Here is a 26,527-nt window from a genome sequence, read left to right on the forward strand (position 1 = left end):
ATCAGTAAAAACATTTTTTTTTAAGTGGTGTTGTCTGACTTTTCAACTGGGAAATTCTAGGAGTCAGAGTTTTGCTGGGTCTCCCTAAAACAGAAAACTCTGACTCGGTAGAGGCAGTGAAGTCAGTCACGGCGGCTCTGCATTGGGAAGAACACCCAATGTACGCAAACTTCACTGGGCTCCTGGGGCTGCTGGCTAGGCACATCACGGGGAGGAGAGAAAAGCCTGTTTCCCCAAACCTGGACAAAGAGGAAGAACAGGAAGCGTTGGGAGTCCAGCAGCGGAGACCCCGCTGGCCGCCCATCACTCAGATCTCCCTCTAGACTGGAGTCCTTCTTGGTTTCCTGAGCTAGAAGTAACTGGGGGCCTGAATTTCCAGCTCTGCCTCTCCCGACGAGGTCAGACGCCTCACGGTAATCCACGTGGCACCAGTCCCTAAGGGCCCAGAAGGGATTTGGCCTCAGATCAGCCTGTCTATAAATGTCATGCTGGTATCCCCGCCCCCGCCACCAGACACGGGGAAGGAGCTCAGGGGAGCGCACTCAGTGTACGACAGTAGAAAGACTACAGGCGGGCACTGAGGAACAGTTTTGTCCCAGCTCTATCTCCAGCGGAGCCTGCCCCTTGTCGGATACCTGATAAACGTTCATGAAAGGCAAGAACACCTTCTGGAGAGTCAGCATGGTGCAGTGCAGTGGCTGGGAGACTTTAGAGGGCATTCGAATCCCCTGAGAACCACTCCAAAGTGCAGGGGGTCCGAGGTGGGGCCTGGGAATGTGCATTTCGACAAGATCAGGAGCTGCTGGCGTTTGAGCCCTGGGACCAGCGTTTGAGAAGCACTGACTTCGTGGTAAAGCGTCAGCTCCAGGGCGGACTTCCTTAGTTCAAAACTCCTGGCCGCCAGAGTAACCGACCTCTCTGCAGCTCAGCTTCCTCACCTGCACAAACGCAGGTAACAGCAAGACCTACCTCACAAACCTCTGTATGTCAACCACTTCCAACAGGATGTGCTATTTCACAAACAGTGTATCTGTTGCTACCATCGGGAGATGTTTCTTTCATGCTTTGATGTTTTAGTCTGTGTTTATATTAGTTCTTTCCACAAAAACTAAGTATGTGTAATTTGGAAATCCTGGACTCCTCCCCAAGGCCTGGGACTTGCATTCCCACAAAGATCTATGTGGATTTGGCCCTGGCCGGTTTGGCTCGGCGGTTAGAGCGTCGGCCTGTGGACCAGAGAGACTTGGGTTCAATTCCCGCTAAAGGTTGCAGTTTGTCCCTGGCCCTGGTCGGTTGTGCGGGTGGCAACCCGGTCGATGTGGCTCTCTCACATCGATGTTTCTCTCTCTCTCTTCCCCCCTCTCTCCCTCCTGCTCTATCTGGAGATAAATGCAAAACATGTCCTCGGGTGAGGATAGAAAAATAAATAAATAAAGTGAGCACCTTGAGCTCTGGCCGGTTTGGCTCAGCGGTTGGAGCGTCGGCCCACAGACCAGAGAGTCCTGGGTTCAATTCCTGCTAAGGGCACATACCCCTTTGCAGTTTGTCCCCGGCCCCTTTGGGGACGTGTGGGTGGCAACCCAGTCGATGTGTCTCTCTCACATCGATGTTTCTCTCTCTCTCCCCCCCTCTCCCTCCTGCTCTATCTGAAGATAAATGCAAAACATGTCCTCGGGTGAGGATAGAAAAATAAATAAATAAAGTGAGCACCTTGATCTTCTAAATCAGGCAACTTCTAGGTTCCAGCAATAAATAAAGACATCAAATCCTGCCAAGAGTATGCTCACGGCGGTCATCTCTGGACGGTCAAGGCCATGACAGATACCACTTCTCTGAGACTGCCTGGGCTGGCCATGGGAGGTGCTTCCTCTATTTAAGATGAAGGAAATTAGCAGTGGAACAAATTAAAACAACAATCAGATTTAAGTGGCCTCTACCAGGAAATTAACTTTAATGGATATTGTCATCACCAGGCCTACCTCCGAGTAGCTCTGCTCACAGCGTTGGGATGCAATAAAAACTGGGGCCTAAACACAAAGTTACCCACCCACAGCTCGGAATGAATTTTCTCTTTACTACCTTATACTTGCTTTAATATGTTCCTTTCGCGGTTCATTCAAGCTTTCCTGTGATTCTATTAAACTGATTTCACACCCCTGCAAATGACTGCACACCTTTACCTGAGCCGAAAGCACAAATGGGGACTGGGAGATGGCTTCCTCGCTGTGTCACTTTCTCTTTGGTGAGATCTGAAGCTGCTCTTTTCTCCACCGCACCCCAACCGTAGCATGGTGAGGGTGCCTGAAGGGGCTGCTTTCTATCCCTACGTGAAGTCCTGCCCTTGCAGGAGAACAGCATCTGCCTTGCTGTCGGGGCGTTGCTCTGCAACCTGGGTCTCTGCAGCAACGCGTACTTCAATTCCAGACTGAGTCTAGTTGCCAGCCTTCCTCTCCCTGCCTGGCCTGTGGGCAACCTTCCTTCCTCACTCAAAACACCTCTAGATTCTGTACTGAAATTCAGGCCGGGCTTCAGCTGTCATCTTTACTAGCTACCTCGGAATCATCAGATCAAGAGCAAGAGATCAAGAGCAGCGTAAGGAAGGCAGAGAGAGGGAGTCTGACCTTATGGGGGATCTCAGACTTGTGAACCAAGTGAGCCTCCAGAGCAGAAATTTTAGGGAAAGAGAGCTGATGGCCCTGGCCACCCGGGCCATCTGATGGCAGCACCTGCTGGGGAAGAGCATGGAGTCTGGAGCCAGACAACCGTGCCTCAGTTTTCTCATCTGTGTAATTGGAACAGTAATCATTTTTCTATCTCAAGCGATTATCATGAAGCTTCGTTCAAATACGTAAAACAATCAGAATGTCCCTGACACATATTAAGCACTAAGTGTTTGTTAACTGAGTAAAAGGTATTGAGCCCTACTATGCACCAGAGATGACAAAGAAATGGCTTTTATTCTCCAGGAGTTCCTTAAGAAGAAAGTGGGAAGTGTGGGTGTGTGTGTAGTGATGAACTCCAGCTGAAGGATAATTACCATAGCTTCTATTTATTAAACACTTAGTAGGTGCTTTCCACATTTATCCTGTAGTTAATCCCCACAAGAGTTCTTCAAGCAGTCCAGTCTCCAGTAACTCGCGAAGCAGAAGACGAAGAAAGCTGAAGTTACTAAGAAGTCACAGCCCAGTGGCTGAGCTGGGGCTTGGACACACAGCTGCTTCCCTTCAAAGTTCCTGCTCTTTCTCTTGACGAGATAAAGGGGCGAGGCACTCAGGAAACCGTGTGCCATGCTCCGTTCATCCCAGTGAAAACAGGTGGAGAGAGAGGGCAGAAGACTAGTTTTCCTTTCTTTGTTTAACCCATAGATAACCGCGTGCCCTTGGAGACCCCGCTCTCCCTTGTGTGCCAGCTCCTTCGGGTGTAAGACGGTACTAATCTGTGGCCTCCCTGCACCGCCCCGCGGAGTTGTTTTGAGATTAATGGCAATAGATAGCCAGGGCAGCCCTAGAAGCAGTCAGAATACCGGAGAAAAGTAAGATGCTCCAACTCCAAACCTCAGCACACCGCGGCCTTCACTGCCGGATCTGCCTCCCGATCCTTCTTGAGCTTGTTACCTGCGGTCTTATCTCCTTCCCGATGGAAGCTCAGGGGGGCACAGACAGCGGCTTCCCCTCGTCTTACAATCCTGCGGCATTTCGCCCGGTGTTAGACACGTAGGAAGAACACACTTAACAGGTGTTAAGGAACAGGACCCCAGCAAGGGAGAGAGATTTAAGTAGAAAATGCCAAAATGTGTTGGAGAATGCACAGGAAGATACGGAGTTTGGGAGAACAAGTCAAGCGGGACTAAAACAAATGAACTGCGCGAGGAGTTGCTGTCTGGTTCTGAAATAGCCCGGGTTCAGATCAACCCAGGTTAGGCCCTGTACTTGCAGACTCAGAAACGAACAAGCCCTCCAAACCTCTCAGGGTTTGCAATCACTAATTATGTGGCAATTATTCTATTTCGGGTTTTTGCTAATGAGATCTGGGAAGTGTCTTAACCACCCAAAGTTATGAGAATAATTTCAAACTTGACTCTAGGGCTAGTTTTACTCCACTTAGGAAGAAAAATATAAATGCGTGTGCACGGGGTTATTTTTTATTAAAAAACAGTCTGAATTTGCTAGGACTCCAGGCCCCTATTGTAAACGCAAGTCTATACAGCATACCAACACCTTCATGTTCCAAGTTTCAGGCACATCTGCAGCATCACTATTATGTTTAATAAACTGTTCGTGAATTGTGGTCATTCCCAGAAAAAGGCTCTAGAAAATCCAGTCCTTGCCAAAGGAGGAGAAGGTAACACTCAGTGTTCGAGGCTGGGCTGGGGAGGGGGTCTGGGCCATCGTTTAGAGGTGGGAGTAGAGAGGATAAGAGCAAACAGTAAATGTATTATATACTATGTGCTTCTCCTCATGAATCGCTTCCCATAGCCAAGTAAAGTGAATTCCCTCCGAGAACACAGCATCCTGTTCGTATATACCTTTGCCATGTATGACCTGTTTTTGTGACGTCATTACTATCTTTATGCCTCAGATGCCTTGGGTATGATTCAAGGTGTTCATATCACCCCCCAGGGCCAATTAGAGGCGATTTACGTAAAGCACTCAACAAACTCTAGACCAGGGGTCAGCAAACTGTGGCCTGTGGGCCAAATCTGGCTAGGTGATGGACTTTCGTAAGCAAAGTTTTATGGGGACACAGCCGTACCTGTACCTCTGTGCTGTCTGCAGCTGTTCCCACACTGCAGCGGCAGAGCGGAGAAGTCACGGGACAGAGAATATGGTTTGCAAAGTGTAAGATGCTTCCTGTGTGGCCCTTTGCAGAGAAACATTCCCTACCCCTATTCTAGACACTAGCACTGAGTGAATGCGGGTCATGAGGGCAGTCGTAGAGGGGTAGGTGTGGTTAAGGCATTTTACAGATAAAAGAAAGCCCAAGAGGGTGTTCCTTACTGGAGGCAGCCAAGCTGGTAGGTGCCTGGCCAGGGCTGGGCCCGGCAGTCTGACTCCAAGCCCACTGTTTTTTCCACTACACTCTACAGACATGCTCGTTTCACCAGTAAGCAGCCAGGGCTGAGTTGGCACTGCCAGCAGATCACTGGCCTCGCCTCTGACTTCTGTAGGAGGTACGCCTGCTTGTGAGTCCTGTGTGCCTGGTGTCACCACAAGATGCATCGAAAGGACGCTGGGAAATCCCAGGACAGCCACTCTTTCCAAGGTGTGTTCTGTGGAGTGACAAGAGGTCTCGAGTTAAAAGCAGGGTGCTGTCGTCAAACATACTTGTGGGGAGCTGAGCTGAACTGAAGAGGTTCCTTTACCCCAGGACTTCTCACGGCCTTTCCTGTATCAGCACATGGGGTGAATCTATCCCCTCCCCCCACCCCCCATGAGTTACTCGGCAGGGCCAGTGGTCTACAGAACACTTTTTGGTCTCAGAAAGAATATTTCCCCATTTGTAGGAAGGGATTATACCTCCCCATACCCAGATGACATATTTTTTAATTAATTAAAAGAAATTAAAACTAAGGAAATGCCCTTTTAATTACAACTGAAGCATTTACTGACCAAATAGTTCCCAGGAGTTATTACCAGAAACACATGCTTCCCGATGCTGCTGAGAAAAGATTTAAGTAGCAGTTTATGCTCCTTCTAATCTTCCCAGACTGTCCTAGTTCTGGGTTGATCATGAGACAATCAAGATCATCTGTTCCCCGTGGAAAGTCAGAAACGGAACGAGCGAGAGAAGGTGTTTTCATACAGCGGTGACCACCATCCATCCCCTTCTTGAAACCCATCGCCTGTAGAAACATCTGTAGTGTATGCAGTACTTGCAGTTGACTACAATCTTGCGGTAATCGCTTAATTATGCCTCCAAAAAACTGCACCCTCCTTCCAGGGGCCTGGCACCAGATCTGCGATTCTGTGGTCCAGTCTCACATTTCTCTCCCCCTTCATCTTTTAATTCGATCCTGATTATACACTGAGAAGCATTTCTAAAGGTCTGGCCCCCAAATGCTGTCCCAGAGCCACGGCCTGCATTTTCTTGGACCCCTTTCTTTCGGACATGTTTCCCCATGCCTAAGACTTCATGGGAACGAGTGAGAGGCCCCGATCAATCTGCGGAGCCCTAAGCCCGGGCCAGGTGAGACTGCCCTCCTGCTCCCTACTGATCACGTTGAAACATTCATCTCCTTTGAGTTAATCCTGGACTGGGGTGTCAGGTGTTGGTTCCCACTGAATCCTTCCAGCCTGGTCCAGTGCCTGGATCTAGCAGATGTAAAAGAAACGTTCCTGCTAGTTGAGCTCTGGCTCACGGGAAAAACCACCTCGAAGATGGAGAGAAGGGAGCCCTGCATATATGTTCGAGACACCTGCAATAAGTACGCGGCAAGACTTTTTGCCGAGTAGTCGCAGGGGGTGGGAGGAGTCTGAGGGATGAAAAAGCCCCTCCAGCCTGGCAGTTTAAGAAGAAAATCTGGAGACCTCGGATGGGGAGAAAGAAGACAGAAACACATTGGCGATGTTTTTGGGGAAAAAGAAATGGAGCCCAACTAATTAAGATCTGTGATGTGGGTACATGGTCAAATGAAATCCATGCGTGTTGGGAAAACTGTCTCCGGGGGAAGAGTCGGCAGAAGCAACAGAGAAACATTTGCTGATCGCCTACTACCTGTGAAGTGTGTCGGGGGAGGGGACGAGGTATCGCTCCAGATCTGACCGATTTCACGGTCTCCTAAGGGAATCAGACATAAAAATATTTTAAAATACTGTGGTAAGTGTTGGTATCCACTCCTCACTTCATCCATTCAGCCACACACCACAGTTACTGCTGTGTGGGGGGGCAGGGTGACCACCTCTGCCTGGGAGAGCGTGGGCTGTCACATGCCAAGTGACATTTCAGCTGACTATCCATTGGGACCCTTAAAAAAAAAAGTTATCACTATTAAGCTTTGATTCTAATCTGTTTGGGATCAAACATTTGACAAATTCCTCAGATGCAATATTAATATATCCCTTTGCTCACAGACACAAGGATTCCTGACACGGAGTCTCCGCACCTGCTTCCCCGTCCACTCTGCTGGGGGCCTGGTAGGAAAGGATGTATCCAAAAAGTCATAAAGTAGAAACAGCAGTTATGACTTGAAGATAGTAAAAGTAGCAGCGGTGATCATTAATGAGAGTGTCCTCAGAGTGCTTTACAGGCCGAAGCCCATGATTTCAGTAACAGGATCATCTGTGTTTCCAGCTGAGGCATCTGAGACAGCAAAGTTCAATCATTGGCCCATGGTCACCCAGCACAGGTGGGAGCCAAGCCCTGGTCGGCCTGCCTTCAGGTCGGTGTCCTGCCTGTCTCTCCGAGCTCCTTTCACCCCATTGGAGGGCAGGGGCCAGAAGGAGGGGTTAGAGGTGGGGAGGGAAAGAGAGAAGACGGAGGAGGGACAGAGTGTGAGAGAGAGGCTACCCAGTCCCAAAAAGATGGCACAGTAGAAGGTGGGAGGTATCCAAACTTTGCAGCTGGATAGCTGGGTTCAAATCTTGGCTTCGCAGAATGAACTTAGGGGAGAGGCAGCGCTGTGTATGCAGCTGGTAACACACTGTAGATCCCGCCTCTGGCACCTACTGTCTCAAGAGAACTACCAGCAACTGGTTTGATGGAATCCTGTCTGCAAACAGTGTGAATTAGTGACATTTCTCACAAGAAGGAAGACTCCATAACTAAATACTAGTCAACCCATTTAAAGCAGGGGTGAGCTCACCCCAGGCTTTGCCCCAGCTCCCAGGTGCTTGGAACCGGGCGCGGCACTCAATCTACACGTGCTGCGTGGACGGCCGCAGATTGCTAAGGGACGCAAGACGCTCTGGAAAAAGCATCACTTTCAAAGCAGAACAAACGTCTTTCTGTGTTCTTGTCATCTCGTGAGAGTCACAGCAAAAGCAATTATTTTGAAAGAAAACTGATTAAAGCTTACTGTAATGAGTCCAAACACAAAGAAGCAAATGGTTATTCAACTGGGACAGTCAAAGAGAAACCAAGCAGGATGGAATCACAATGTCAGGTGAAAAGTTGGCCCTTCCGGCGCAGGAGGGCAGAGCCTGTGATCTGCATCCCGCCCGCACTGTCAAGCAATGGAAACAAAGCCACGTGCCCCGTTGCTCCGAACTGTTTTCCTGGTCTCACAACATGCTTCAAACATACCAAACGCACTTGCCTGTCTGGAGACGGAGCCTAGAACAAGGCTGGACGTTAATAGTGGTTTCTGAAAGACTCTCAGACACACAGATAAAACATCACCCCACTCCACCCCCCTCTTTTATTTCAGATGGGACGCTTTTCTAAGATACCTAACCCTAGGAAGGCCAAAACCACTTAAACTAAACATTCAAAATAAACTCACCTCAGGGCGGACACAAGAGACAAAATACACATTTACTGCAATCCCAAATAACGTTGTAAGTTAAGGCTTTACAAGAATAAAGAAATGAACTCACTCTAAAAAAAAAAAAAGACTTTTATTGTCATTTTACTCCATTCCACGTCTCTGTTTGGTTTTAGATCTGTACTTTGGGGGTTGTGCTGGCTTATTGGAATTTTCCCCACTTGATTAATTTATTCTAGTTAATATTTTTTTAATTATTCAGTAATGCACTGAAACATTAAAAACTCTAAGATGTATTCGTGACAGCATTCATTTCTTAAACCCCTAAACCTGTGTGAGGCAAGGAACCAGCCCTGTACCACCCTTAATTAAATAAATTTCAGGGTGTCCTCTGACTTGGCTTGTCAAGACAGCGGGGAGTCAGTGATCATTCGCCCTGGGATGGAGGAACAGGACACACAGCAATTTCTTACCAGCAACTACATTAATTTTTTTTCCCTCCTTGGGAATTGTCAAATTAAGTTTGGGGGCGAGGAACAGTTCCTTTAAAACTCCCATCTTCTCTCTGGCTCGTTTCCCGTGACAACACCTATTCTAGGTGCTCAGTCACTGCCTGAATGACCTGTGACCAAGGGGAATGCGGAACGCAGAAGCCAGGCTGGCCTCATTAAAACATCCAGAGGGAGGGCTCGGAAGATGGGGAAGGGCTGGGTGGGCAAGGCTGGCACCGCACCAAGGTAGGAAATGAGGCTCAAAGGTGAACTCGATTTGTCGGGAGAACCCCACGGACCTCGATTCCACATGTTTTGACCCCATGGGAAAGATCTTTCCATTCCTGAGCTCTTGTCTAAGCTGTTGCTAATTAATGCAACCTTTTTTGTGTGTGTGGTAAAATATACATAACACACGATGTACCATAATAGCCATTTTCAAGTGTACAGCTCAGTGGCATGAAGTACACTCACATTATGATGCAACTATCACCACCTTGAATCTGCTTAACTTTTTTATCTTCTCCAACTGAAAATATGTCCCCCATTGAACAATAACTCCTCATTCCTCCCTCCTCTCAACCGCTGCCAACCACCCTTCTACGTTCTCTCTTCATGACTCGACTACTCTAGACGCTTCATATAAACAGAATCAGCCAATCATTGTCCTGTTGTGTCTGGTTTATTTCAGTTAGTAAGTAGTCAAGGTTCTTCTATGTTGTAACATGGGTCAGAATTTCCTTCCTTTTAAGGTTGAATATTCCCTTGTATGTAAACACATTTTGTTTACTGATTCATCTGTTGATGGACATTTGGGTTGCCTCCACGCTTTGGTGATTGTGAATATGATGCTATGAACATAGATGTATAAATATGTGATCGAGCAAACATATTTTTTTTAAATCCTCACCTGAGGACATTTTTGCATTTATCTTCGGATAGAGCGGGAGGGAGAGAGGGAGGGAGAGAGAGAGAGAAACATCGACGTGTGAGAGACACATCAACTGGTTGCCACCCACACGACCCCAACCGTGGCTGGGGGCAAACTGCAACCGAGATAGGTGCCCTTAGTGGGAACCGAACCTGGGTCTCCCTGGTCCTTGGGCTGACACTCTAACAGCTGAGCCAAACTGGCCAGGGCAGCTAACATAACCTTTAACCAAGCAATTTCACCCTTCCCTAGGGTCACTATTATCATCTCTAAAATGATGGTAAGGGGTATGTACCTCCTTGAATACCCCATTTTCTACCAGTACAATCATTTCTCCATGGACCACCCAGTATTTCACTCTGCTGGTTGCAGACAGCTGTTAACCCAGACCCAATGCAGGTGATACAGAATGAATAGCTTTGCAGCCAAGGTCAAAGGTTCACGTTCCTTCCCGGCCCTAGGAATTCGAACTGTGTACAGAAAATGGGATATGCTAGAAGATACTGGCAAGTTCCCTCTCCCATTCTCTCCTCCTAGAGTTTCCTCCATTGGGAATTCATCCTGAGCACAGACTCTTAATTCAGCTCAACCTGACAACCATTTATTTAGCACCTGGCCAGCACTAGGATCTATGCTAGGTGTTCACTGGCTTGATCTTGGCATCCCTAAGACTGTTTCTCTTTGGAAGATACTATAATGGAATGGCACATTCCAAAAAGGGCCAGCTATTAAACAGCATGACTTAGGAAGAATAAATTAACTCACTGCAAAGGAAAAAGGGGAAAATATACGGAAGCGGAAGAAACATCTCGGGGCACGTTTGCCCAAGCGCCCACCTCTGCTCGCCGGCCGAAGCCTCCACACCCTGCCGGCTGTCCAACTGCTCCTCTCAGGCCAGATTTAAAACAGCTACAGAGCCTGCTGGTCACGCACTGGGAGCGCCCCCTGTACGTTTCATCTGGCTACGGGCTTCCCCAGCCCTCCCCTCCCGAAAGGAGAGCCCAGCCGCAAAGGCCGGAGCACCCCTCTGACTCCACACTCCCATAACAAAAAACAAGACTGTCCAGAGCCCCCCACCCTGCAGGCGGAGCTCCCGTTGAAAACAACTGTTTATGCCCAAGTTATACCGATTTCCCCCAAAAGAGCAACTGACAATGGCCATATGGACATTTAAGCAAGTGCTGTCTTTGCATCAACATTCTGAGAAGCAGGCGGCCACAAAGTTGACACGCAGTGTTTTCCAGCAGGGATGGAGAGGAGGAGGGAAAGAGAAGCTGTTGAAAACAAAAGGTCACTTGATTTGGTCATGTAAGAACATTGGATCTGTGCTCTGCGAACAGCGCTGCATAAGCACGGGGTCATTCCAGACGGACAGGCCCGTGCGTGTCAGGTGGGCTCCCCGTGCCCTGGAGCACGTGGCATCCAGCCCCATCAGTATGTGACAGAGTCCAGTGGGCCAAACCCCACCCTCCCAGGCTGCTCCGTGCCATGGAATTTCACACAAGTTCTGAACTTCCGACAGTGTGATTTGATAAAAATCCCAAACCCACAGTAGCCTGTTACGTGGGCCAACTATTCATTTTATATTCACCTCCTTGTCCTGTTAGTGCAGAGGTCATCTAAAGAGGAGGCCTAATTAATCAAACTGTCAGAGGCAATGAGGAGGAGCATGTTAATAGGACTTTTATTTCACCCAGGAAAGCGGCGGCCTGACAGGGACCAGAAAATATGGCCTGGGTGTTGCTGTTGATTAGCAATGCCGAGATCCGTGGTAATAGGAGCCAAGCAGTGTGTGGGTGATAAAGTGCAGGGTGTCAAGAAGCAGCAGCAACTCGAAATTAGACTGACAAGAGGCAGCACTCAGCGGATATTGATAGCTGATAAATAGGAGGCCAGGTGCCGAGGGGTACTTCGGGGTCCACAGCCAGGAGGGTCCGCAGTTCGGTGGGGGCAGGGAGAAGAGGCTGAGTTTGGAGTCTGTCCTATGCTGGCAGCGGAAAGGGTTTGCTTCCCAATGAACCATTACTTCATCCCGCCGGCGTCTCTTCACAGGCTCCTTCCACCAGTCCCTGTTCCAAGTGCTGGGATGCAAAGATGCACACGACGCCACCCCTACCCGCCAATGCTATGCGTGTGCCGGGGAGCAGGCCACCTTAAAATGCGAAGAAAGCTATGGATCTTCGAAAGGGAAAACTTGTATCTCCACCAAAGATACGAAATTAACCATGTCAGGGGTCTGCAGAATTGACACCCACTCAGGAGCATGGTCAGAGGGAACCCTGGCGAAGGGTCCCTTGTCCGCGGTCACCATCCACTATTGAGGGAGTGTGTTTTCAGAGGTGAACGAGCATCACTTGGGGGGAGAAATGAACCAAATCACAAGGGCACCATTTTCACAACAGGGATTTCCAGTGGGGGACTGGAGAGGTCCTCATGTCAGTCCCACTGAAGCCCATCTGTGCTTCTGTGGGTACATCCTGTTTGCTAAAGAGGGTCCATGAAGTTCAGAGGGTCAGCCAGCGAAGGAATCGACAGCTCCCTGGGTGAGAGGGGCCCTCAGACCGGAGTTCCTTCTCTACGCCTGGTACCGATGCCAGGCTCCCAGCCCGCAGCCTCATTCTTTACTTCTGGGCAGAGGACCAGGTTTCGCATCATTTTGTGGGGTCCAAGGACCATCAGGATGTGCACTAAAATGTTACAGCTTTATACACTGATGCTTACAACAGCCTCTAGGGGGGCTACTGCTATGCATCATGTGATCTATAAGGAAGTGGACAAGCCATTTTAGACAATGTCCTTCCACAAGGGTGAAAATGCAGAGGGCTAACTTGATGTTTGCAGAAGGCATTCCCTGACTGCCCAGAGGAACACTGCCCGGTCATCGTTTTATTCCCCGCTATCTGTTTCCTTCATGGCACTTGTTCTCATCCTTAACTCGTTTTGTTTTACTCATCTGTTTACTCGCTTGGTCTTCAGTCTCCCCTACTGGATTTTAAGGTGACCACAGCAGGAACGGTGCCCATTCCATGCCACATATATATTATGTCTAATGTACATACACTGTCAAGCACAGAGCTTGGCATGTAGCAGGTACTCCACAAATATCTGTGGAATGAATGAATGAGTGAATGTTCCTAAGTACGGCTGAAAATGAAATTAGCCAGAATTTCATGAATCTTAAAGGTCTGCTGTGTTTGCACATGATGTCATTGCTTCGCTCCAAAGTATTCATTACGCATCTATTGCTGCCAAGCCTCGTCAAGCCTGGGGCTTCAGGGAACAGAACAGCCTTGGCCCTGCACTCAGGGCTCTACAGTCTGATTCTGTCTGGGTCAGGATGAATAACAAATATAAGGACTGAAGCACTATCAGTCGTAACAGGTGTGTTGAACTGGTCTGGTATTTCCGGCTGCACAAAGTAATTTGTACATATTATTTCACTGATGCTCACAACTGTCTCATCAATTAAACGCTATGAGTCCCGTTTTACAGATAACGATCTGAGCTCCGGAGAGGTGAAGTAACCTGCCAGTGACCAGCCATGGGTAAACGGAAGAGCTAGGATTTGACTCCAAGGGCTGGATTTGTAGGATCAGCAATAGAGCTGCACCCAGGTGTTTCTAAAACACCTGGGCAACAGACACAGAAAAATATTAGCTACATATGTGAGCATCCTTGGACCCTGCTCTGCACCCAGGTTTTGTCGCCAACGCTTTAATAGCATATGTCTTAACGGGGTTTTTCTGTTTGCAAAGGATTTCCACATAAAATGACACATTCACCCTCCGAGAAACTCCGTAAAAGGGACGAGAGACAATATCAGCCCCTTTTTTCAGAAGAGGTACTGTGCTCAGGGAGGGTCTGGCTCAGTGCCACACAGTAAGCAGTGGAGTCCTGAACCTGTCTCGTGGCTCTCTGCCTTCCCAGGATCATTTTAATTTTTGCATTTAAAGGATTCATAAACTCTCCCTGTGGATCCTTGGAAAATAATCTGTGGACAGCATAATGGGACAGGAGAGGAGCAGCTTGACACGTAGCAAGAGTCATGGGGGGTCTGCGCTCCAGCCTCGCCACTAACTAGCTGTGGGGATCTGGGCAAACCCCTCCCCCTCTTTGGGCCTCGCTTCTTCCCCTGTAAAGATGAGGATGGGACCCTGATGGCGTGATCTGTGAGTTACTTTCCAACTCTGACACTCGGTGAGAAGCTTCACCTCACTCCTTGTTTCTTTCTCCTTTACGGCTTCCTTTCTTTACCTTTCAGCTGCTTTGGTGACATTTGGGAATTAGAAGTGACCAAGCTTGCCCCCCACGCCACCCCATGGCTACCGACGTTGGCTGCCAGGTCTTAAAAACGCAACTCGCTCTGCTGACCTGGCCCACGCGCTGCAGGAAGAGGGTCTCAGAGGGAGGCAGGTGTCTCTGCCAGCAGGGAGCATCTGTTATGACAACAATGGCGAGCCCAAGTGCCCAATTCCTCCTGTTTGCCCTTTAAACCAGGCGGACTTGGAAACTTCACTACGGAGGATTCTTCACCTTAGGACTGGAAATTTAGCTTGTTTAGAATCATATCAGGAACCCCCTTCCCTTCCCCATCACATCACTCCCGGGAGAGGCTATTTTCATGTTAAAAGAAGCCTGTTTCCACAAATGTCCGCGTACCTTGCACCAGTTACATGTGTGTTCCAACAACGTTAGAGGCACAAGAGACTACAATGCTTTATGCAGTGGGCTTCATGACCACAGAACTTAAAGGGGTGGGGGTGGGATATATTTTAAATATCCGTAACTGACAGGCTGCAGGGGGCGGGGCCAGGTGGAGCTTTGGAGGCAGGAGACCTGTGCCCTCGTTCCCATTCTCCTGTGACTCAACGCCATCACCTTGATTCCTTACCCTGAGAAACGGATTCACACCAGTGAAGCCTGCCCCCAAGGAAGCTGTGCGGAGAGGGAGCTCTGAGTCCCATTCCTGCCTCCTCGCATTCTCTCCCCTTCTGCTCACCTAATGCTGCCTCGAGCCACCTCGGCTGGTCACTACAGAATAAAAGCAGAAATCAGATCGTTCCACGACCGTGCTTAACAATCTGCGAGGGCTTTTCACTGCCTAAAGATAAATCCCAAAGTCCTGAGCTCCTCACACAGAGTCCTGGCCTGCACTGACCCCTGGGCGCCCTCTACCCTTTCACCCCAGTCTCCTCGATCTTGTTATATCCTGTCTGGAGAGCCTCCTCTCTCCAGCACTGCCAACTGGCCAGAGTTGAGTCGTCCTTCAAGATGTGGCTTAAACATGACGCCGTCCAGGGGAGCACGGACCTGTCCTGGTCCACCCTGTCGTACGAATACCTGCTCTGTACTCACTCCATGAGGACCTTCGGGCAGTCTCTGCGGTATCGTCATTAATGATGTTCTGTGTCCTCCCCCGACCCTCACTATTTCTCTTGGGGTCCTAGCATTAGGATTACCTGAGGTGCTTGTCAGAAACGCAGACTCCTGCCCGGCCGGTGCAGCTCAGTGGACTGAGCATTGTCCCATGAACCAAGAGGTCACTGGTTCGATTCCCAGTCAGGGTTTCCAGCTTGGTCCCCAGTGGGGGTGTGCAAGAGGCAGCTGATCGATGTTTCTCTCTCTCTCCCTCTCTATCTAAAAATGAATAAAAATATATTTAAAAAAATGCAGACTCCTGGGTGTCACTCACACTCACCCAAGTACAACCTCCGGAGGTGGGGTAGGACTTGTGCACGTGAAGGTGAGCACTGCCCTGAGTGTGAGCTCTCGAGTGGGAGAGGCAGGACTCGTGCCCAGGCCAACTGTGTCCCAGAGCCGAGCACCATCCCTGACGACCACTGTTTCAGAAGGAGCAATGGGTGTCCTCAGGACACGGGCTGGGAAGTCCCCCCGGAGGGTCTGACTCAAGGAGAAGAGGCCCTGGGCGCTGGCAGTGTGAGTTATACAAGGAGCTGGGAGAGCACGCCCGCTTCTTTGCCAACTTTATTCTCCGAGGTTCTGCAAAAACGCCCCTGGGAACTTACAGCGGCGGGGTCTGGGAGAGGAGGGCCTGCGCGACCGACAGTGCGGAGGAGACCCCCCTGGCTGAGGACTTATTTAGAGCAGACACACCCTCGTCCGAGGCGACTTCCTGGCGAAGTCAGCAGGCGTCTCTTGCGAGGATTACAACGTAGTCATGTTCTGTGGGCTCTGAAGGGAAACAGCCCAGTTACTCCTCAGAACATGAAATAAACATAAAATCCAGCAGCTAAAATCAAGCCTCTGGTGCCAACCACACAGCAGCCATGGATTCCCTAGGACCCTTCCACTGAAGAGAGAATCTGGGTCCAAGCCTAATGGGGTGCACTGTCACATCAAGCTGAGGCTCAGTCTGGGAAGCCTCCGCACCCCGAAGGCGGGTCCCGAGGTGGGTGAGCTGCCCTGCCTCCATGGTGTTTGCTGGGGTCCCTGGGCATCCTTTGATGTAGACTTCTTCAAAACAGGCTCTCTGAATGGAGGCTTTGCAGCGGCCTTGACAAAATGAAGACGGAGACCACTTTATTTTATCTTGGGACCATCCAATTTCTCTCCAGTTGGTCAATTTCAAAACAGGCCAATTTTGTCCAAGGCGCAGCCCCAGGAGGAACGCCACACTCCGTACACTTGCCTTGGCTGCCCACGGTGACATTCTCCCCGAATTTGTTTCCTTAGGCACTAGAAAAACAACTGATTTTCCCTTCCTATAGGGAAAACTGAGTGTATCAAAATTTCCGGTCATTTTCTACATTTGCTCTGTGATTTTGAAATGGCAGATTTCATTGGACACTGACCGGTAAGACCAAGCAGAGAAAACCGTGTCTTCTCCCAGCTTCCCCAGTTGGCTCAGGACAGAGGCCCTCCTGCTACGGCGAACTGGCTCGCGGCTGGCCAGCCAGGAATCCCAGACTTGTTCTCTCTGGGGCTGGCTCTGCCTTCTCGGAGGTCACTGGGACAGCGCTTTAATGACATTTGCATGCAGCAGGAGTCCAAGAGGAAACTTCCAGTGCTCTCCCATGGCCAGAAGGACACAAAAGAGGTCAGGGGAGTGGCATTCTTTCCCAAAGAGGTCATCCCAAACCTCGTTTTGTCTTTAGGCCACACACCTTGGTTTCACGTGTTTCCTTGAGCAGCAACTCACTTCCCCACAGGATTCCGAAAAGGAGGGAGCTTTTTCACCTTGGCAAGGAGACTATTGTTGCTGGAGAACAAAAGGGATCCGCACCTTAAGGCCCGTGACACTGCTCTCGGAACCTTATTTACAGTATGATAAAAACCGGCTGTTCTCACGGCCTCATTAAAGCTCAGCCTCATTTAACTAGGGGGACATTTTTACAATAGGTTTACTGGCGTACTGTGATAAATGGCTGTCTAACATCCTTCAACAATAGCCGGGCTACAGCCACAACCAAGATGTGTATAAACACAGCATCAGTCTAACAATGCACAGGGCTGAATAGCAGGAAGCAAAGCAAGCATTTTCCCTGAACATTTGTGTGTGTGTGTGTGTGTGTGTGTGTGTGTGTTGGGGGCGGGGGGGGGGGAGGGGGGTGAGAAATTCACTGGAGGGAAAATTTAGAAAAAAATTTTTAACACGTTGAATATTTCTGCTGGGGAAGATAAAGATGACCTTTGAAACTCATGACCTAATTTTAAAAAAAGTTTTCCTGAAATTTGATCATTTGATTCCTGAAAGATAAAAAGGGCTGGAAATAGAATGAAAACGACCCTGTTGTCTCTCCTTTTAAAAAAAAATTCGATCCTTGGAAAATGAATAGAATGACTTGTGAGTAGACGCAGCCCACTGTTCTAGAAGCTGAAGTCCGGCTTGCTTATCCAAGGAAAGGGACAGGCTGCTGGGCCAATCAAAACATCCAGTGCCGGGCCAGGTCCGGAAGGTAAAAGGGCTTATTTTCACCCCAGTGTCTATAAATTGCATTTTCCCCTCTGTGACAGAGAACCTAACCATCACCTTTATATTAAACATTGTTGGGGCCTCGTCCAGGTACCTAGTGCCGAAGGGGGAAGCATGAGGTTTCCTAAACTGGGGAAGAAACTGTAATGTACTAATGCATTTAGATCCAACCGGATTGTCACTGGCCTCTGAGATCATTTCATACCAAGCGCTGTTGCATAACTGGACAGAGCAAAGCCTTTAGTATTTACACTGGAGACAGAGGTCTGGCATTCTGTCTAAATGAAATTTCCCAGTTGTCCCAAGCAGTTTTTACCTGGATTCCACGCTAGCAGTCTGAAATGTCACTACGTATTGCTTCAGTGACAGGTGAGCAAAAGCCAACAGCGGCTTGGCTGGCGCTCAGAGCAAACAGGCCTGGGCAGAGGCTGGTGTCCTCTGCCCCACTTCCCTCGGGACGCTGGCCCATGCTCTGTGCCACCAAGAGCACTGCCAAGGGGACCGGAAGCTCTGCAGTGACCCGCTCCCAGGCTGATTAGGACGACGGCGGACCATTATCACTGACAAGAAAAAACACTCCGTCTCTGTGTGTCTCTTGCCCTATCTGTGCTTGCAGAATGAAAGGCTGCCTTTTGGAGCGAGTTTTGGCAACAGCCCTGCTTTTCTTATTGGAATACACACTTGAAAACAAAAATTAGTGTTCCTTAAAACTGATTTTCATCATGTTAAAAATAAATAAAAAGCAAAGTACATATCCTTAGGTTACTCACAGTGTCTTGGTGTTTCTGGGTTTTTTTGGTCTTCTTTTTAATACCAAAAAGCAGCTTCTCCAATCTCCACCTTCCTTCCCATATGGGAGGTAGGTAATCAGAAGGCATGTCTGCGGGCTTCATCAACAGAGTAAATCAATTAAGCAGCGCTATTCCCCCCGGGAAGCCAGCCCCTTGCAGATCAGCCTGGCTTAACGTGATGAGATATGGGAGCGCCCCACTCACAAAGGTAAAGATTCCTCACCTGGACAGTCCTGCCCGGACTTGCTAACCTGCCAGGCATTCTAGGTATCTAGGTAGCTCGCTGAGACTGACGCCCTGGTGCTCGGACCAAGAGGTTCTGTGACTCAGATTCCCCTCCTGACACGAACAGGGCACTGGTCTGGGTCATGTTTCATCACATGCAAAGCCTCTAGGCCCTACTTTTAGGGCAGAGCATAAGTTCTAAGAATTTAAAACTCTCTCCCGACATGACTTTAGTGCTTCTTTATACATATCATGTCTTTAGAGAAACCCCGTACTAGTCTGAATAAGGGAGGAAACCATGTACCAGTTCTTTTCATTTGGCTTGTCACTGCCCGTAAGAACGAGCAAATAAGAGAATCTGGGGGAAACTCACCCGGAGAAGAGACAACAAGGAAAACACCAAATTCCCTTGGACTCTCCAAGGAACAATCTGACATGTGGACCAAGGCTTGGACAGGTTCGTGTCGAACAAATGGCTCGCCTGATCAATGGTCCTCCGTTGAGACGAACAAAGGCAGAGCAGTGTTAGAGAAAGGGGGATGAGCACCCAACCAGCAACATAGTGGGGATCACAGGTCCTGGCCATACCCCAGACCCTACATGGGCGGTTAAACAGACAGCGGCAGAATTCACGCATTCTCAAGCTCCCCGTTCTCCCTCGCATGTGCACGTGTAGGAAAGGTACATCGCAGATGCTCTGGGATGACTGGATAACCTTGAAGAAATGTTGCAATCCTGAGATTCTATAATCCTCATAATCAAAGGGAAATAAGAATAAAAAGTAACGGCCCAGCCTCCACTTCCCTTTTTTCTTTTTAGCTCACTTATTATTATTTTTTTTATAGGTACAGTATATCTATTTCAAGTTTTTCCAAATTTTTAAACAGTGCCATAATGATTTCCTATATAAGACCCTTGACTGCCTTTGCGGGGAGGTTAGGCTCTTCAAGCACTACGTGGGCACCAGTTGTTCACACAACCATACAGCAACAGGACGAACAAAAACAGGTTAGACCGGCAAACACAGGGCAACCGGCACTAATTCATGCCTGAAATAAAAGCGATCTCTACCCCTGTGAAAAATTAATACCTCATCTAGAGGAACAAATTGTAGAAAGAAAGTTCAGCGCCTGGTGTGGGTCCATCTTCTTAAGCTTCACTGGATACATTTTATTTTCTGTCCTTTAAAGGGGTTGGGGAGTTCCCTCACAGGGTTTCGGTCTGTCTGTGGAGAAGATTCATCAGCGTTTATGGCATACACTGACATGCTCCGAGCACGTGCGCACCCAGGAAAACCAGGAAAGGTGGGGGCACAGTGGGGAGAGGTTTTCTGCCCTGGTCTGTGGCAGGGTTCTCTGGGGGGGGGGGGGCTGGATCCTTAATGACGACGTGCAGCCCTGAGAAGAAAGCTCACAAAGACATTCCCATTCATATTTAGTCTGACATTTGGACTTTCTGATTTTTCAAAACAGCCCTTTCTTTTTAAATTGCCGAAAGCCGATATCTTCCTGCAGTCACATGAGTAGCTTAAAATGACCCTTTGGCATTTTCAAATTGTTGATATGTGCCACATAATTTACATATAGACATGTAACTAAAGGTCCATAGAAGAAATAGCATTTACTCAGTGCTCAGGAATTGCATACATGATCGCATTTCATCTGCAAACTAGCTATTCCACCACCTATTTGCTGATGAGGCTCAGAAAGGTACAGTAACTTGCTTAAGGTCCTACAGTAGTAAATAACTGAACCAGGCTTCAAACACACTTCTAAGTCCAAAGCAACGCTCTTCCCAACACCCAGAGGACGGCAATAAAGTTGGCAGTATGTGCTGTCTTGGCATTCTCGAGTTAGTGACAAGAATCATCTTGGGTTTACTTGTGGGCTGCCACATTCTTCTTTGGGGTTTCATTCAGAATCTATTTTGCCTGAGTGAAGATACCGTTTGATGACAGAAATGAACCAATATGTATTAAGTTCCCAGTTCCCAAATGTCCAGTGGCCCCCTGGTGCTGCGACGCCTAATGTATCTAAAGCATTCGTGGGAGGTAAGAAGTGGGGCCCTTCCCACGGCATGCCCTTCACGCCACAGTGCAAGGAACCTCCCTTGGGTGCGAAAGCCCTGGGCTCTCGTCCTCACTCTTCCAAAGCAGCACCTGCCGTCACCTCTTAGTCTGTGTTCTCTTGTGCTAAGATGAGATGATCTCAAAGGTCCTTTTCAGTTCCATGCATGAGAAAATATTTTGATGCTGGGAAAGAAAACCTTCAAACCCGAGATAAGGAACCATGAAGTGTTAGAGATGGAAAGAAAGTCGGAGATTACTTAGTATCATATTTTCATTTTATACACAAAGAGAGGGAAGATCAAAGGTTCAAGGTGACATCCAAAATGACACCCTTAGGAAGTGAACCATGTACAGAAGCGAGTTCCCATCAACCCTCCTTCTACAACACAGAGCAGAATGAGCTTAACATGAAAAATAATTAAGGGTCAATATATTTTTTTAATGAGTTAAAAAAATCACAGTTATTATATCTCCACCAACACAGATCATGAATTAACTGGATTTTAATTTATTTTGTTCTCCAGTTTTACAGGCAAGATGTCCCCATCAGGAGTCAATTTACAAGAAGTGATCCTAAGAATAAATATACAGCCAACTCAGACACCTATAGCTTCAAAGGGTTTTTCTCACATTTTAATGAGCATAAAAATCACCCTGGGTGCTAGAGTGTGGATTTCCTGACCCCTCCTCCCCGAAAGGTTCTGATTCATGTTGAGGCAGGGCCCAGGCACTGGATCAGCAGGAACGGAGGTCAGGGCTGAGCCCTGTACTCAGGATCCCCATGTTCTAAAGCCATATAAGTGGGATCAGTAAGATTCTGTTAATTATGGTCACCTGGAGACAATCGATGGCCCTGATTTAAAACTCCTAGGGCAATTTCGAACAGTTATTAAAATAAAAGGATTTTTCATTTAATCTTCAGACATTTATATCGACCCAAACACTCGTTCTACCAAAGACGCCTGTTTATCAGTGTTGGGTTACTTTCTGCACACACTGTTAGCACGTTCACAAATAAACCCAATTTCCGAAAGTGGGACTTTCATGGACCGTGGAATATCTGGTTTAACACAGACAAAGTCACTATGACAACGCTAATTTTATAACAGGAAAACCCATAAACATCCCAGCAGAGAAAAGAAAAGCTAAACTCTATGGTGTAAAAATACTGCGGGTCTCATGAGGTTTCTCTGCAATTGGAAATGTTCAGTCTTCATAAGAAAGAAACCTCTGCTGCCCCTTTAGGTCATGTTATAAGGAGAGGCCTTGACAAGATCATAAAATATTCAGTATGGCAGTTTTCAAATCCACAAAGTTTCACACAGAAGCGCTTTCTCTGGGTCATACTATTCCAACATGTACCTCAAGTTACCAGAGTTACACGAAATTGGAAATAATAATTCTCCTGCTCTTTCCTCTTCATCCCCAAACCGCCATACGTGTGGTTAGGTTGGATTACATACACCAGCATCAGACATTTTTCTCTTTGGAAAAGCTGAGAGCACGTGTATTGTGACCATCAGTTCTGTTCAAGGGTGGCAACCGTTTTCAGAAAACCAAAGTGACAGTCCCTTTCCAGAAATGAACTGTCTGGAGACCAACAGCAGCCAAGAGTCCTTATTTGAGAGTCAGCGTGGTGCCGGTTCCACTTTGTAGCCACGTGGACACTGGACATTTTGTACTTGGCACAGCCAAGACCAGGGGTGCCCTGGAACGAAGCAGCGACGGGCAGGTGGGGGCGCCACGCCCTGCTCCGGCATTCCTGTTTGCATCCCCAGGATCCTGCGCTCTTTGTGAGAGCTGGCTTTTCGTTTCTCTATCTGTTGTGCTATACTTTTAACTTTTTCTTCTTATCTTTTTTAGGCATTTCTGCTTTCCTTGGCCACAATGAAAACCGTGGAGTCCAATCCCCCACCCCCTTAAAATGGAAGAAAACCCTTGCTGACAAGAATCAGGAATCTACTGTCCCATCTTTCTGGGGGCGGGGCGGGGCAGGAATTCTATCCGCTAAAAAGAACCTGACAGATTGCAGGTGGAAATGAAGAATGGTGCAGCTGCTGTGGACATGGTATGGTAATTTCTCAAAAACTTAAGCATAGAATTACCATGTAGTCCGGCCATTTCACTTCTGGCTCTACACCCAAAAAAGGGAAAGCAGGGGCTCACACAGATATTTGCACACTCACGTCCACAGCAGCCTTACTCACAATAGTCAATAGGTGGAAGCAACCCAAGTGTCTGTCAACAGACGAGCTGGTAAAATATAGCGAACACATATGAAGGAAGGGAATTCTGACACATTCTGGAACGTGGACGACCCCTGAAGACATTATGTGATAAGTGAAACAAAGCCAGGCTTCAAAGGACACATATTATCTGACCCCACTTACATGAGATTCCTAGAGTAGTCAAATATTCACAGATAGGAAAAAGAATGGTGGTTTCCAGAGCTTGGGGGTTAAGGGAAATGGGAGTTATTGTTTAAGATGTCTCGAATTCCCGTTTGAACTGACCAAAATGTTCTGGACATGGTGGTCGTGATGGTTGCACAATATAAATGTACGTAATGCCACTGAAATGGTTAAAAGTTTATGTTCTGTTCTTATCTCTCTCTCTCTCTCTCTCTCTCTCACACACACACACACACACACACACACACACACACACACAACCTGATAGGAAAACGCTGATGCCAAACCAGAGATGCCATGAACGGGGTTCGGTTAGCATTTCATTTGTGCCACAGCAAAGTTGAGAGGCAGCAAGTCTATCCCTGCAGGAGTGGAAAGGATGCTCCGTCTTCTCACACCCCAACATCGGGATCATGAGTAGAAGCCCCGAAGACTGTCAGGGCTGCTACAAGCTAAAGAGATGGATCTGACTGGCTCAACAGTACAGAGTGCAGAACCCAGAGGCAGGAATGTGATGAAATGGACCTTGAAGCAGAGAGACTGAGAAAAGGGGATTCTAGTACACTGCAGACTCCAGTACTCTAGGGAGTGCAGACGGTGCAGCCACTATGGAAAACAACATGGTGTTGCCTCAAAAAATTACAAATTGAACTGCCATTTGACCCAGTGATCCCAACTCTAGGAATATATCCTAAGAAGCCTGAAACACCAATCAGAAAGAATATATGTACTCCTATGTTCATAACAGCACTATTTACAATAGCTAAGATCTAGAAACAGCCCAAGTGTCCATTAATAGATGACTGGATAAAAAAGCTGTGGTACATGTACACAATGGAGTACTATGCAGCTGTAAGAAAGAAAGATCTCTTATCCTTTTCAGACACCATGGAGGGACCTGGAGAGTATTATGCTAAGCGAAATAAGCCAGTCAGAGAAAGACAAATATCACACGATCTCACTTATTTGTGGAATACAATGAACAAAATAAGCTGATGAACAAAACAGACCCAGAGACACAGAAGTAGGGTTCAGACTGACAAACCTCAGAGGAGTTGGGAGAGGGAAGAGATAAACCAAAGAACTTATATGCATGTATGTGTAACCATGGACATAGATAACAATACTGGGGGGGAGGGCAGAGGGTATCAATGGGGGGAAAAAGAGAAACATCTGAACAAAAATAAATTAATTAAATAAATAAGAAGATAAAACAAAACAGATCATGAGGGAAAATAAAAAGAATAGAGACTGTCCACTGGAAGTTGACTATAATAGCTAAATCTTCTTTATAAAATGTTCTTTCAGCCTTCCCATATTTAACAAAAACATCTCGACAATTTAATCTCTAGAATTTTTTCCAAGTCTTATTTCAGATTCTGAAGGTAAGCACCATATCTTTCCTATCACAAATGAAACCTTAGCCATAGTTCAGGAGATTATCCTGTGTAAAAATTTGGGCAGAGATGCTGGGTACTCACTGTCTCGCGTACATTCGTCTGATCAACTTATCATTTATAATTCAACAAGTATGTCATCCTCCTTCAAGTGTTGCCAGACTCGGTGGTCAGGGATGTGGGGCATTTGGGGAGCCCCGGAAAAGGCTGGTTACCCACATGGCAATCTGCACTCAAGAGCTTGGAAAATGTTGCTGCGGTTCTGGGCACATTTTGAGAACATAAAACTGAAAGTTCACATTCAACACCTGTTCTTCATTACCCTCTGCTTTCCAGGGTAAAGATATCCCCGTTACCAGGGAGTAATCAAAGATATAAACATTCCCTTAACTTAACAATACTCTGAAAGCAGCAAAAAGCAGAATGCAAACAAAACCAACTCTACAAGCACCAACCCCCAGCATGAGCTCATTTATGTTATTCTGTGACCCATCTGGAAAGAGAGAAAAATTCGCCAGCAACCTACAGACTTTGCCAGCAACCTCCAGACTCAACTTGGGCAGGAAGGAATATTAAGACTTCAGTATACGCTCTGCATAAAAATAACTGCAAATAAATAATGCAAATAATTTAAAATAATGCAAAGATACCAGCAGTTTTTAAAAAATTATATTCAGAAATATTCTTAAGAAGGAAAGGAGAAATAAGTCACTTTTAAATATTATTTTAAACAATGGCTTCCTTCATTTAGAAGAAAAAAACAACCCTGCTTCTATTTCTGGCCCGCAGTCTATTTTCCTGGAGTGGATCTCCAAAAGAAGTTTACTAATGTCAAGTACTTGCAAACAAGGAGTCCGACAAGGTCCCATTCCCATCCACTCTCACATCCACATAACGGATTCAATAAAAAGCCACTGTAGTAGACTTAATTGATGGAAACTGAAATAAAGAGATGTATTTATTACCCACATGGCAAAAAGTATGGAAAAGGGCACAGTCTCTATCATCTGGTATTTATTTGATGGATGGAAAGTTTAATAAGAATCTAAAAAGGCACATATGAGGAGATTTTAAATCTGGAAAGAAAAGGGTCATACAGTAAGGAGTGGGTTGGGGAAAAAGTATTAACTGTTGGAGGAAAGAAAAGATGGACTTTCCTAAAGAACTCGTGGTTTAGAGAAAGACACATACAATAGTTAAAAACTGTTGAGGGACTTTAGAATCGAATCGGCCAACGCACACCCCAGGCCCCTACCCTGCAATTCTTGCATAGTCCCCACATATGTCTTCTGTGCCTCCCAACCTGGGACACCCTGGCCAGAGGCTTTAAGGTTACAAATATTCAAGCTTATAAAAGAGAGAGAAGAGGTTAAAAAAAAAAAAAGTCCCTAGCACATTTTCTCTGTATAGATATGTCACTCAGAAAGGTTTCTCTGCTATCTGTTCAGGCCAACTGTGAAGTATCAGTCACAGTATAAGGCTGAGGGCCACTGAAGAAAATAAACACCAAATAATTGTAATCACCTAGAGGATACACGCTTCAAAGCGGAGCTGCCCATTTCCTGCCCCAGTAAACAGCTCAGAGTGGACCCTTGTTAGCTGCTGTCCCCTGCTCATGCCTCCATTTCCCCACAGCCCTGGCTTCCATCTGGGGACCGTGGGAAGGTGACGGCGCTTCATGCCCACCCAGGCTGAGGCCATCAGCGATTCCATTCCGTTGGTCCTGGTCAGTGGTACAAGGGTGGAGATACGGCCCAAGTCAGCCAGCAGGGACAGCTTCAGGGCCTTGCTGAGTCTGCCTTCCCCCTACACACAGTCTCTTTTCCCCTCCTGGTCTTCCTCTTAGTCCCCCAAAGCC

General features: G+C 47.5%; 1 protein-coding gene across 1 annotated transcript in view; it reads right to left on the bottom strand.

Annotated features, from left to right (window-relative positions):
- Positions 1-26,527, bottom strand: part of MPPED2 (metallophosphoesterase domain containing 2) — a 174,354-nt gene that overhangs the window by 27,692 nt on the left and 120,135 nt on the right. The gene's annotated exons all lie outside the window — the stretch shown is intronic.

This window comes from Molossus molossus, unplaced genomic scaffold (genome assembly GCF_014108415.1).
Source record: "Molossus molossus isolate mMolMol1 unplaced genomic scaffold, mMolMol1.p scaffold_m16_p_13, whole genome shotgun sequence".
Lineage (NCBI taxonomy): Eukaryota > Metazoa > Chordata > Mammalia > Chiroptera > Molossidae > Molossus > Molossus molossus.